This window comes from Puma concolor, chromosome A1 (genome assembly GCF_028749965.1).
Source record: "Puma concolor isolate L17-30 chromosome A1, mPumCon1.1.hap2, whole genome shotgun sequence".
Taxonomy (NCBI): domain Eukaryota; kingdom Metazoa; phylum Chordata; class Mammalia; order Carnivora; family Felidae; genus Puma; species Puma concolor.
The window spans coordinates 144,410,009-144,422,142 of record NC_141667.1 but is presented as its reverse complement, the minus strand read 5'-3'; the positions used below and the strand labels follow the sequence as shown (position 1 = coordinate 144,422,142).

General features: G+C 39.5%; 1 long non-coding RNA gene across 3 annotated transcripts in view; it reads right to left on the bottom strand.

The window, feature by feature from the left end:
• The window catches only part of LOC147584531 (uncharacterized), a 158,853-nt gene extending 157,878 nt beyond the window's left edge, over positions 1-975 (bottom strand). For 2 of the 3 annotated variants that reach the window (XR_015250703.1, XR_015250705.1), the window contains exon 1: positions 919-975. This is a non-coding gene — a long non-coding RNA (uncharacterized LOC147584531). The remainder of the gene's footprint in view (positions 1-918) is intronic. The other variant, XR_015250704.1, reaches the window with a different exon arrangement.
• Positions 976-12,134: the final 11,159 nt, after the last annotated feature.

Below are 12,134 nucleotides of genomic sequence, written 5' to 3'. Positions count from 1 at the left end.
ACCTGAGATATGACTTTGTAAAATAATGAACACAGTTTCTTTTGAAAACAATACTGTCTAGAAAAAGGTCATCTGGACCTCTATTCAGAAGGAAAGGGGTGCCCTAATCATTAATTAAGACAATAGTATCTGTGAAAATTTGTTTGAGCTCTTGAAGCAACTATGAATAATAGAAAAGGGTTCAGTGACCAGAAGCAGCCAGGTTGTTTCCCTAAGGTGAATTTCTCTAAGTCTCTGCATCTGTAAAAATCTTTCACTAGATCACACTAGAATAACAAAAAAATCTTCCACTCTAATCCAAGTCTCTCCTAGAATAGCTAAGACATGGAGCATATTTTTGTTCTTTCTATGGTGACAAGATTCATCAATGAAAATACCAGGAGATGTCTATTCAGAAGTTCTGCCAGGAATATTTACACACCGAGCAGTTTGCCCCTAAACAAAACAAAACAAACAAAAACTTGGGAGTTGTTCTGAAACAGCAAAGGAAACTTGATTTGGCATGTCCTTGCTTCCTGAATACTCATAAGCTTATCTTTGGAACCAAAAGCAATTCTATGCTAAAATTTCAAAGTTCTCAGCTTGGCTGGCTCTAACTTTTGCTCCTGACTACAAAAGCTCAGTGATGGCACCTGCACATTATCTCCGTGCTGAAATGCACATTCTTCTTTGATATCTTTGTCTGGCACATCCTCTTTAATTTTGCAAAACACACACACACACACACACACACACACACACACACACACACACACCAATGAATAAAACCACAAAGTGTTGCATATCTGCTTCCTTTCTTGGAATGAGATTCCAAGTCTCTCTAGCTAAAAAGCGTTCAGTTGTTACGTGCTCATGCATGAATTATAGAGCTACACAATGTAATTGCTCAGTAATTCGGTGACAGGGATAGAAAACTACCTTCAGCCTGGATGAGCTACTCCACTAGGATGCAGAGATCCATGTTGCTCCATCTCTAGTGATGATCAAGCAGGGCTCAGAGGGCTGTTTATACCCCCTTTTGAATGCCTTGCCTGCTCAGAAGTCCCTTTCCTAAAATTTACATAAAAACAGACAGTTATTTTAACTTGACTAAATGTAGAATTTTTTACGGTTATTATTTCTGAGCCCCATGCAAAGTTTCACAAACATGCTCATTTACCAGAGATAATTATGTGTGATTTTCTCCTTTAATGAAAGATAAATAATTTGGCAGTCTTGCTTCACATATTTTTCTATTTCAATACAATTCATTGTTTGCTGGTGTGTTCTTTATTCTGGTACTAGTTAGAGTGCAGAATGAAAGAGTTTTCTTTAGAGCAATTGTGCTGGTTTTCTGTAAGGCACCGCTGTTCATACGAGGTTTATAAAAGACCATTAAAGGCTGATATTACATTGGGTTCTGCTCATAATGATGTAGCTCTTTGTTTACAACTTACATAATTTGCTGTAGTGGCAAAGCCTCATCAAATTGGGACAAAGGGAATAGAAAGTACATTTCTGGGAACCTAAATAGGATGGACAAGCTTTGACCAGCTCTAGCTTTCATTGTGTTTCTTTGAATTAAATCAGGAGCCATGTTCCCAGGCTTCAATTTGGAAGAGCAATCATTCATTGTTTTCTCATATGAGATGGTGTGTGTGTGTGTGTGTGTGTGTGTATGCGCGCACATGTGCACAGGTAGTTAATATATTAAAGGTAAAACCCATATAGAAAAAATGCAGGAATATATGGCTCCAACATACGGGAGAGTCCATATGATAAACTCCCACTTAACTCTGGATGCAGACTGGATTCTCCATGTGAAAGAAACATTTGCATGTAGTCTGGGTAGACACAGTCGAACTGAAAAGCCAGAAATCAACCTATGTTCCAATCTATTTTTCTTGACACCAGAGCCATTCAAAGAAATTTCTATGATGACAGAAATAATCTCGATCTGCTTTATCCAACATGGTAGCCACTAGCCTCATACCGTCATTGAGCACATGAAATACTCTACCAAAGAACTCAATTTTTAACATTGAAGTTTGATTTAAGTTAAATGTTGATACTTCTATGTGGCTAGTGCCCATTGTATTGGATAGCACAGCTTTTTATTAATCACTAGGGTAGGAGAAAACCACTAAGTTTTCCCAAGACCAAGCAACATCAGCTTACACATAGATACACCTTGCGTTCTATGTGTATCTGACCGGAAGTTGAATAGGCATACGGTCTGCAACTTTACACACTATGCCATGAAGGAGTTATGAAGCTGAATGGAAATGGGAGGATGTCTCCTTCTCCTTCTCCATCAGGAGATCAGGACCAAATTAACTTGGTGGGCAGCCAACACCGCTTCACTGTGAAACCTGTTATGTTTTGAAGTCTTCACTATTACTGCACTGCCGCCTTCTACCTCCTCCTCCTTTAAGTATGTGTATTTAGATCACACTCTGAGTACAGCATGGTTACTAAGAGTAGGATGGGAGGGAAGAATGATTCCCCTACAATCTGTTCTATGGCAAAGGCAGAGTGATATTTTCTAAATGCCAACCCTATTCACATACAACGTCATAATCTAATCTCTACTTGCATGCCACATGGGCATGTCTGAACTCCTATTCTAACATGGTGAAATACCTAACATACAATATGATACAATGTTTCATTTCCCCCCAGATCCGTTCTTCTCTTGATCTTCTCCACCTTGTCATGTGTCCTCACCATTCACCCCAGTGCACACAAGGTGGGTGTCTCTCCCCCTCTTTCCACACCCACATTCTGTATCTAACCCATCAGCAAGTCCTATTAGCTCTCTCTTCAGAAATCCGTCTAAAATTTGATCTTCCTCCACAAAAAACTGTCTTTCTATCCTTACACCTATCTTTATATCCCCCCCTACTAGCCATAATGGCTGACCCACGCTTTATGGTGGGGAGACCCTAATATATATACCCAAACTACCTTTCTTAACCCATCTCAACGCCTGTGCTATCCTGCTGCCTCTTTCATAGCCTTCTCACTGTTTCCCAAATCCCCTAAGCTCATACCCTCCCTGAAGCTTTTCACCTACTCTTCCCAGACTGGAATGCCCTTCCCCACATCTTCTGTAACTCACCTGCTAACTTCGGTTCTCCGGATCACTGCCACTGGTCATTCCCTATCCCCTTACTCCATTTGATCTTCTTTACAACACATATCATTGCATGACATTATATCATTTCTTAACTATTTTTCCTTGGCTTTTTCTATGAGGATATATGTCTCCATGAAATCAAGGATCTTGCAGGTCTTATACACAGATATCAGCACACAGAACAGGGTTCAAAATTTAACGGGTGCTCAAATATTTGTTACATAGATTAATGAAATTTGATTATGTCCCTCACCCAAACACATATGCTCAGTGAAACCCAGATGCATGAAGAGACACACTTGCCACAGGTATCAAAATACTACATGGACACCCTCAGAAAGATACACATGCCACATGAAGAAACACACTGAAACTCCTTAAAGCATTCAGAGACTTCTTGTTTTGGCGATAATGAAAAAGATCGTTGACTTTGGTAACAAGCTTTTGCACAACATGGCTCCACTTATCTCTCTAGCATCAACTTAAATGCTCCCCAGTCAGCCCGTGCACTCTAGCCACACCAACCTTCTCTCCGTCCCTTGAACTCAACATATTCCTTCACATGAAAATAGTTTCGGTATATCCACCACTTGGAAGGCCCCTCTTTTCTCCTGTCCAATTTAATTTCTAGTCAACATTCATAGGTTAGAAGAAGAGTCCTTTCCACATGGAAACACTTGCTGGACTCCCTAAGAGAGTCTTCCTATTTAAGCTTGAGACTTCTGTGAATGAATAAACAAATGAATGAATGTCAATGATGTTACTTATGGTTATTGTACATCTGAGTATTGAAATTATATCTTTACTTGCTGCTACAGTATTTCAAAAGTAATTAAAACTCATGTGCCGTTAAACACAAGTCACATTCTCCCAAGTTGAAAGGATGCAGTCAGAGAGATGGAATGGACCAGCAGGCTTTGCACGCTTTCCATCACCATAATGGTGACAGAGATAAAGTTGACATTGCAGAAGTTACCAGAGCTTCTATTTACCTACTGATATTTACTGTGTTCCCCCAGGACAGCCAGTAACATCATTTACTTCAGATAAGGTAAGGTTGACAACGCGCTGAACATTAAAAGGAAAAGCACCTGGGTAAAACGAAAACAACACTATGTCCTGGCAAGGGGAAGAGACGGATGGGCCATAAATAAATGTGAGTTCATTAAACATCAGCAAACGGCTACAGCAAGGATTGGCATGGTGTGTACTATGTCATTTTCATGAGAGTATTTTCTAAATATCATTTACAAAAAGAATACAAGTGAGAGGGTTATTAGGAAAACAATTTTAAAAGGTATAGACTGAAATGGAAGAATGTGGATTTCCTGAAGTACCCATTGGCTAAATAGTTATACTTACTCACTTATTGTAAAGGAAAGAGGCATGGCTCTACAATTTCAGGATCTGTCAGACCCCTGAGCAACTAACTCACAAGTTGCTGAAGAAAATCCTTTAGGTAACTACACTGTTTTCATGGGGCTGACAGATTCAGCGACTGCGCAGAAGTTTGGGGACGGCAGGCAAGACTCCCAATATCCAAAGTGTTCATGGTAACAGTGCTTGTTCAGATTCTGCTGTACACTGATGGTAGAGTTCTCTGTATACTTTATTTATTTATTTTCTAAATATTTTTAATTTTTTTTTTGGTTTTTTTTTGGGGGGTTTTTTTTTTTTTGAGACAGAGTGAGACAGAGCACGAACGGGGGAGGGGCAGAGAGAGAGGAAGACAGAATCTGAAGCAGCCTCCAGGCTCCAAGCTGCAGCATGGCGCTTGAACCCACAGACCATGAGATCATGACCTGAGCTGAATTCGGACACTCAACCAACTGAGCCATCCAGGTCCCCCCCACCCCCGCCCCGCCGCCACCATATACCTTTAAAGGGAAGATCTGAGTGTCCTCAAGTAAAGGGGGGCCAGTAGCCAGAGTGTCTGTCACACAGCACAATAAGGCTATATCAGACACTGACTCGGTTTGTGTCTTCCCTGTCATCCTTAATTAACTATGAAGGAATCCATCTCCCACCACAAAGGATTCACTTTGACTTCTGTCAATATTTTACTTGTGATTTCTCCTGTAATGACAGGTCTTGTGTCTACTCTGCATCCAGATGGTTACGTGTCCACCCAGCTATGCCTCTCACACAAACACAGCTGTGTCCTTGCTCACCAGCACACCAGATATGGATGGCTCACCAGGTACCTGATGGTGACCTTCCCGAGCATTTCTGAAATTGGTGACTTTTGGACAGTTCAGGAGCTCTCAAGAAGAACCAAACAACAGTAACACAACGGAAGCTTCCTGGCATGAAAAAGCAACTCAACACTGTCCTGTGAAATGTATGATGATAACATAGCTTAGACTTGTTTTGCCCATCAGAAAGCTTACATTGAATTATAAAACAGTAATTCCAAGCTTAGTTGTGAGGGTTCTGGGTTTTACCTTTGCAGATGGGTATTTCAAGGAGCAGGAACTTAATTTTCAAAACAATTCCAGCTCTCTTTAACACAGAGTTCTTTTAACTTAATAAACATTTATTGTACAGGCACATATCTGGGTACACAGATTTAACAGCCTGTGTTCTCAGCAATTTTATAGTTCAGGGGCAAATACAGAGATGTGAATATTCTAGTATGTTGCAAAGTAGTATGTGCTCTGATGGGGCAAACACAGCTATAGTTATTAGACTCTGCTTACAATCATGAAAAACTTCCTTTCAGAAAGTGCTATTTCAGCTGAGACGTGAACTAAGCCTTGGGGCAGGCAAAGGGGAGGGTAGCCAAAGGGGGAGTAGACAGGAAAAGATCGAGATAGAACAGGGGGTCATCTCGCATCAGGAATATAAAAATTTAACAACATTCTGAAATCAAATCGTCAAGATGAAAAAAAAAATAGATCAAAGAAGACTCAAAATTTCCATTTCCACATGAGGAAAGAGGATAAACATACATGATGTTCTTCTATCAATTTAACTGGCATGTAGTTGAGGTTGGTGGTAAGATGAGGTCAAGTTATATTTGTTAGATTATACTGAAATTGCCTCCTGAGGTAATGACAACTGAGATGGGCAGGAATGTTGATATAACATGTATCTAACAGACAGGATTTGGACCTCAACTCTTCAACAAGACATAAAAACACAAATTCTTTAGCATCAAATAATTTGGCAAGTGAAATAGGGTTTACATCAAAGATAATTGAGACCAAGAAGATACGTATGCCAATGTGTGATACCCTATTTTCCTTACCATATGTAAACACCTATTTCTTAAATCAACACTTATTTCCTGTAAGATACCTGGCTAGGCCACAGAGAAGTTTTAAATGAGCAAAATGAAGTCATTTTTTCCAGAAGAAAGAATGGATGAGAAAAAAAATGGTTCTTTTCATGGCGTGTAACAACTTTTATGACAAAAGAAGACCCGGGGAATGTATGAGAGCTAGGAATACCGTGGCGCCCTTGAAAAAAAGAAGTTTCAAGGCTCCAAAAAGGAGCTCACACTTTGCCTTTCTTAAATAACGCTTGGGAAGTGCCAAGTGGACAAGCTGGATAATGCCTTTCAGGTCAAGGGAAGATAGTGGGCAAACACAAAGAGGTATCCATACAGACTGTTAGGGGCTAAGCATGGTTTGTGGGGATGGCAGGGTGTGAGGCTCAGCAAGGAAGGAGCTGTAAAATCAGGAAGACATGGAAAGCCTCCTTGGTCATCTTAGAGTCTGGGTTTTCCCTCACAATCGGTGTGGCACCATTAAAGGAATTGGCAGACGTGAAGCAGCGAGATCAGAATTCCATTTCTGAGACTCACTTAACTCTTGGTGTAAGAATTTAAACGAGATCAAAGGGCAAACAGAAGTGGGGGTTCAGGTGTCCATTTTTTTAGCTTAGACTATTGAATAGCTTTCTAAGGCATTCTCAATTGGAATAGAAAAGGCAAGTATGAATTCAAAACATATTTAGAAGGTAAAATGAACACAATGTGTTGGAAATGGGCAATAAGTTAACGTAAACTCTCACCCAGGATTCAGGACTCACGCTTGCTCTGACAAATATAAATACATTCATGAGGAAAATGGAATAATGCATTTGAAATGATAACTGTGCTGTCAGTTTATGTGGTTTCTGTTAACCAAAAATTATCACTGACTTAAATGGTTAGGGACTAAATTGTATTATTTCTTTCAGGAACCAAGAGGAAATGAGAATACATAAACCTGCACATGTAGACACACACACATACACACACACACACACACACACACACACACACACCAATTACAGAAAAAGAAGTATGTGTCAGTGTGTGAGGAATACTAAATCCTATCAACCATTCAGAGTTTTATAGGACTCCACAAACCACTTTCCCATATACTATTTGATAAATTATCACTGAAACAAACCAAACAGAAATTTGAGGCATATTAGGGTAAAATCCTAAAAAATCAAATGAGTACAGGTAAAGAAAATTGTTAAAATAAAAGAAGGTTCATTGAGCAAGATATGCTTAATAATTTGGGTTGAAGGCTGTAGACAAAGTGGACCAAAAGAAAGAAGTACCTTAACCTTTCTGTCAGGCAAAAAGAAACAAATCAGCAAGCAACAGTGAACTGTTATGCAGCTAAATAAACAACCAGAAAGAAACACTGCTGTGTAAATGCTTTTTATAGAGCTCAACCAAGCTGAGTGGCTAAGAGTTGGAGAAGGAAGTGCTAAATATGTAACAGCCTGGGGCCTCGCTGGACCCAAATAATAGTTATTTCTGAGTAGGTCAAGCAAGAGTCAATAAAAAAGAAAGCAGGAATGAATGTTGGGTTCATAGCAGGCTAATAATGCCCTTCTGGGATAAGCCTGGGTTTCAAATCGACAGAATCAAATTCTTAAATTTCAAATACTTTATTATAGACTGCCAGTTCTGAAAATAGCAGTTGAATAGCTAAGAAATTGATAAGTTCTAAAAACCAGAATCATCCTTAATACAGGCTCTCCAAGTCAGTGTTTTTCAACATGGGTAGAAGAATGACTTGTCAAGAAATAACACAGAAATTTATGAAACATAGATTCTTGGGTACCACTTCATAACTATCAAAGTATAATTTTAAAGTGAAAACTGGTATTAATTTTTTTATTAAACAACCCAGTGAGTCTGTCTTAAAATATATTAAAATTGTTTTGTCCTGTTTTCAAATGCCATAGTTCATTTATAGATAAAGGGATGGATGGATGGATGGATGGATGGATGGGAGGGAGGGAGGAAGGAAGGAAGGAAGGGTAGGTAGATACCCAGCTAGGCAGCCAATTTGATACCAAAATTTCTTTTTCTTTTTCCCCAAGCTTAACTTGTTAACTAACACCAGATTAAAAATATAGACTGTTTAGAAAGCAGGGTTTTTTTTGAAACAGAATAAATGTACATACACCAAATGGGCAATATGAGAGGTCACTTTCAATCAAGTGCCGAATTGTGTGGAACAGCACTTGTTCACCAAGGTTAACCGAAAGATGGACTGACTTTCCCATGATTCCTTCTACTCTTCAGCTTGCCTGCATCCCTTCAAGTAGTTGAGGCTTCTAGACAGTAATCTATTAGGAAGTCATTATAATTTACTAAGTAAACCATTTACAAAATGCATCGTAAAACATTTGTTAGAGCCTGGGGGGGATGGGGGGGGGGTAGTGCCATTCATAAATTTCTTTGAAATGATGAAAATCTTTTGTTTTTCTGGTAGGAGAAAAAGAAAAATAACAATAAATGCAGACTCTTAGTAAGATGTTATATGAACAAACTCTTCAAGCATGTATAGCTCCTTCTCTCATAAGTCTATGAATCTCTCCTCTTACAAATATACTGTTGACAAAGTGGGACTCTAAACAGACACAATGTTAGGGGCGCCTGGGTGGCTCAGTTGGTTAAACAGACACAATGCTACCTGCATTTCACTGGGCATCAGATGAAAGGAACAGGTGAGTGGGGTCAGCTTTGTGGGGTAATGGGAGTTATCAATTAAACTCTACAAGACTTGATAGGCTTGTGAAATACCACACTGCAAATCCAAAAACCATAAACTCACCTAATTGCTGTGAAATCCAACTCTACAGACCATGCATCTAAGGTGGAATTGAACCTGGGGGTTATGAAAAGAAAAAGATAAAACAAGTCTGTAAAGACATACACATGATTTACCAACCTGCTCTAATTTATATCAGCAAATCCTTCCCTCCTGATGGGCACTGCTGACAATAAAATGACTGAGACCTGTATTATTGTCTGCTATTTTTTTTCCCAAAAAATGTCATTATAAGCTTGGCAGGTAGGCGTGTGACAATTTTTAATTGTCATTATCAACAGTGTTTATTTAGTCAACACTCCCGGTAGAATAACATTTTTTAATCCAGATTCTTGTGAGGATGTTATTGAGAAATCATAAATTGCTAACATAAGTTTTTTTTTAATTACCTAAAAAAAGAACAAAAAAGATAAATGATCAGATTCATCTCTTAAATATTAGAGTGACTTCTGGGTCCCAAACTGGTACCTGCCAGTCAATGTCATTCCTGGCAGGAAGGCACAGAGGGTGGCTAGGAAAAGATTCAGCTTGTCTATTTGGAAATCACTCAGCTTTCTGTCCAATTGACCTGTCAAATTCCAGCTGTCCTCAACACAGACTATAGGGTAAACTGAGGTTTTATTCACCCCCACAGCTGACCACCAGCTGCAAAAGAGTGACTCTAAATGGGACAGTGGTAAGTAAGCAAGGAGTCTTCAGTCTGGGAACATACAAGAGCCAGAGAAGTCACTTCAATATATCATTTTCTTTAAGAGTCATTATAGAGGAAGTTTAACAAGAACAAAAATCTAAAAATATCCATGTCTTGGGGCGCCTGAGTGGCTCAGTCTGTTAAGTGTCCGACTTCAGCTCACAGTTTGTCAGTTCAAGCCCCACCTCGGGCTCTGCGCTGATAGATCAGAGCCTGGAGCCTGCTTTGGATTCTGTCTCTCTCTCTCTCTGTCTCTCCCCTACTCACACTCTCTATCAAAAATAAATAAATGTTAAAAAATTAAAAAAAAATAAAAACATCTATGTCTTGGAAAATACATGAGCTTGGATTGTCCATACCAATTTTGATGTAATTTGAATAAAATGGGAAATAATCCTTTTTCACTTTTAAGACAAAAAATAAAAGTCAGAGAGAAAGAGAGAAGAGAAAGAAAGAAAGAAAGAAAGAAAGAAAGAAAGAAAGAGGAAGGAAGACAGAAAGAAGGAGGGAAAAAGGAAAGGAAAAGAAAAAGAAAAGAAAAGGAAAAGAAAAAGAATTTTTCATAGGGAGTATTTTTTTTTTTTATTTTTAACATTTATTTATTTTTGAGACAGAGAGAGAGCATGAACAGGGGAGGGGTCAGAGAAAGAGGGAGACACAGAATCTGAAGCAGGCTCCAGGCTCTGAGCTGTCAGCACAGAGCCCGACGCGGGGCTCGAACCCACAGACCGTGAGATCATGACCTGAGCCGAAGTTGGACGCTCAACCGACCGAGCCACCCAGGCGCCCCAGGGAGTATTTTTAAAAAAAATTTTAAGTTTATTTATTTTGAGAGAGACAGAGACAAGCAAGTGGGGGAGGGGCAAAGAGAGAGTGAAACACAGAGAATCCCAAGGAGGCTCCATGCTGTCAGCGCACAGCCAGATGCAGGGCCTGAACTCATGAAACCGTGAGATCATGACCTGAGCCCAAATCAAGAGGGGGATGCTTAACCAACTGAGCCACCCAAGCACCCCAATAGGGAGCATTTTTTAATATATTTTTTTAAAGTTTATTTATTTTGAGAGAGAGGGGGAGAGAGAGAATAAGCAAGTGAGCGAGTGAGTGAGCAGGTAAGGGGCAGAGAGAGAGAGAGAGAGAGAGAGAGAGAGAGAGAGAGAGACCTAAGCAGGCTCTGCACTGTCAGCACAGAGCCCGATACGGGGCTCAAATTCATGACTGAGATCATGACCTGAGTCAAAATCAAGAGTCAGGCTCTTAACCAACTGAGCCACTCGGGTCCACCACAGGGAGTATTTTTGATTATGAGTGATTAATCATCTCTCCATGAATGAACTATAAGAAGGAAACACCGACACTGTGATTCTTGCACAGATTGTCTTTAGCATTCATCCGTGTGTTTCTCCAAGAAAAACAAAAATACCTATGGTTGTAGGTGAAGAGGGAAGATTTTTAAGAGAGACATTTTTTGTGACACTTCACAGCAAAGAGAAATTGCATTCCACATATGAACACAATAATACTGGCAAAGATGCCCTTTTTCCTTTATGTCCTGAAAAGTTACTCGAAGTTTTACCTAAAAATTTCTTAAAAAAAAAAAAAAAAAAAAAAAAAAAAAAGCAGTAGTACAATAATTAGTTAGGTATTAAATTATATACCATTTCTTTCCTGGGGACCCAAAAAGTCCTTATCAATAGGAAAAATCCACATCCAAACTCTGGGTTTGCCCAAGTTCACTACTGGCATAATGCAGCCATGTTTATGAGAGGACCCACAATTCAAGTCACTGCAAGGCTTTTGCTAGGAGACTGAACCCTGAAAACTTTTCTTTCTTCCTTCTTGTTGCTAGCAGACCTCAGGGCATTTGTGGATTGTCTCATAGACATGCTGAGGAAAGTGACCTTTGTGTCTTTTGGCGTGCCTAAGGCATATCCCATGTCAGACAAGCATATTACTGTCTGACTCAGTTTCTAGAACACAGTTTTGGTTTTATGTAGCTGCCTTTTACTTCTCCCATCCTTGCTATAAGCACTCCATCTACCAAATGCACCTTCAATACTAAGGTATCTTCCTCCAGTAACACTCCAAAGTCTTGAATTTTTTTCAGGCCCGGAGACAGCATCGCCAGCTTTTGAGGATTATGCTGATTCAAGAGTGGCAGTAATTCTGGCTACCCTGCTCCATATTTTGAAGTGGTCTGTAATAGAGGTCGGTAGCATTCCGATTTAGCTCTTAATAAGATCATCCTAATTTGAAGTAG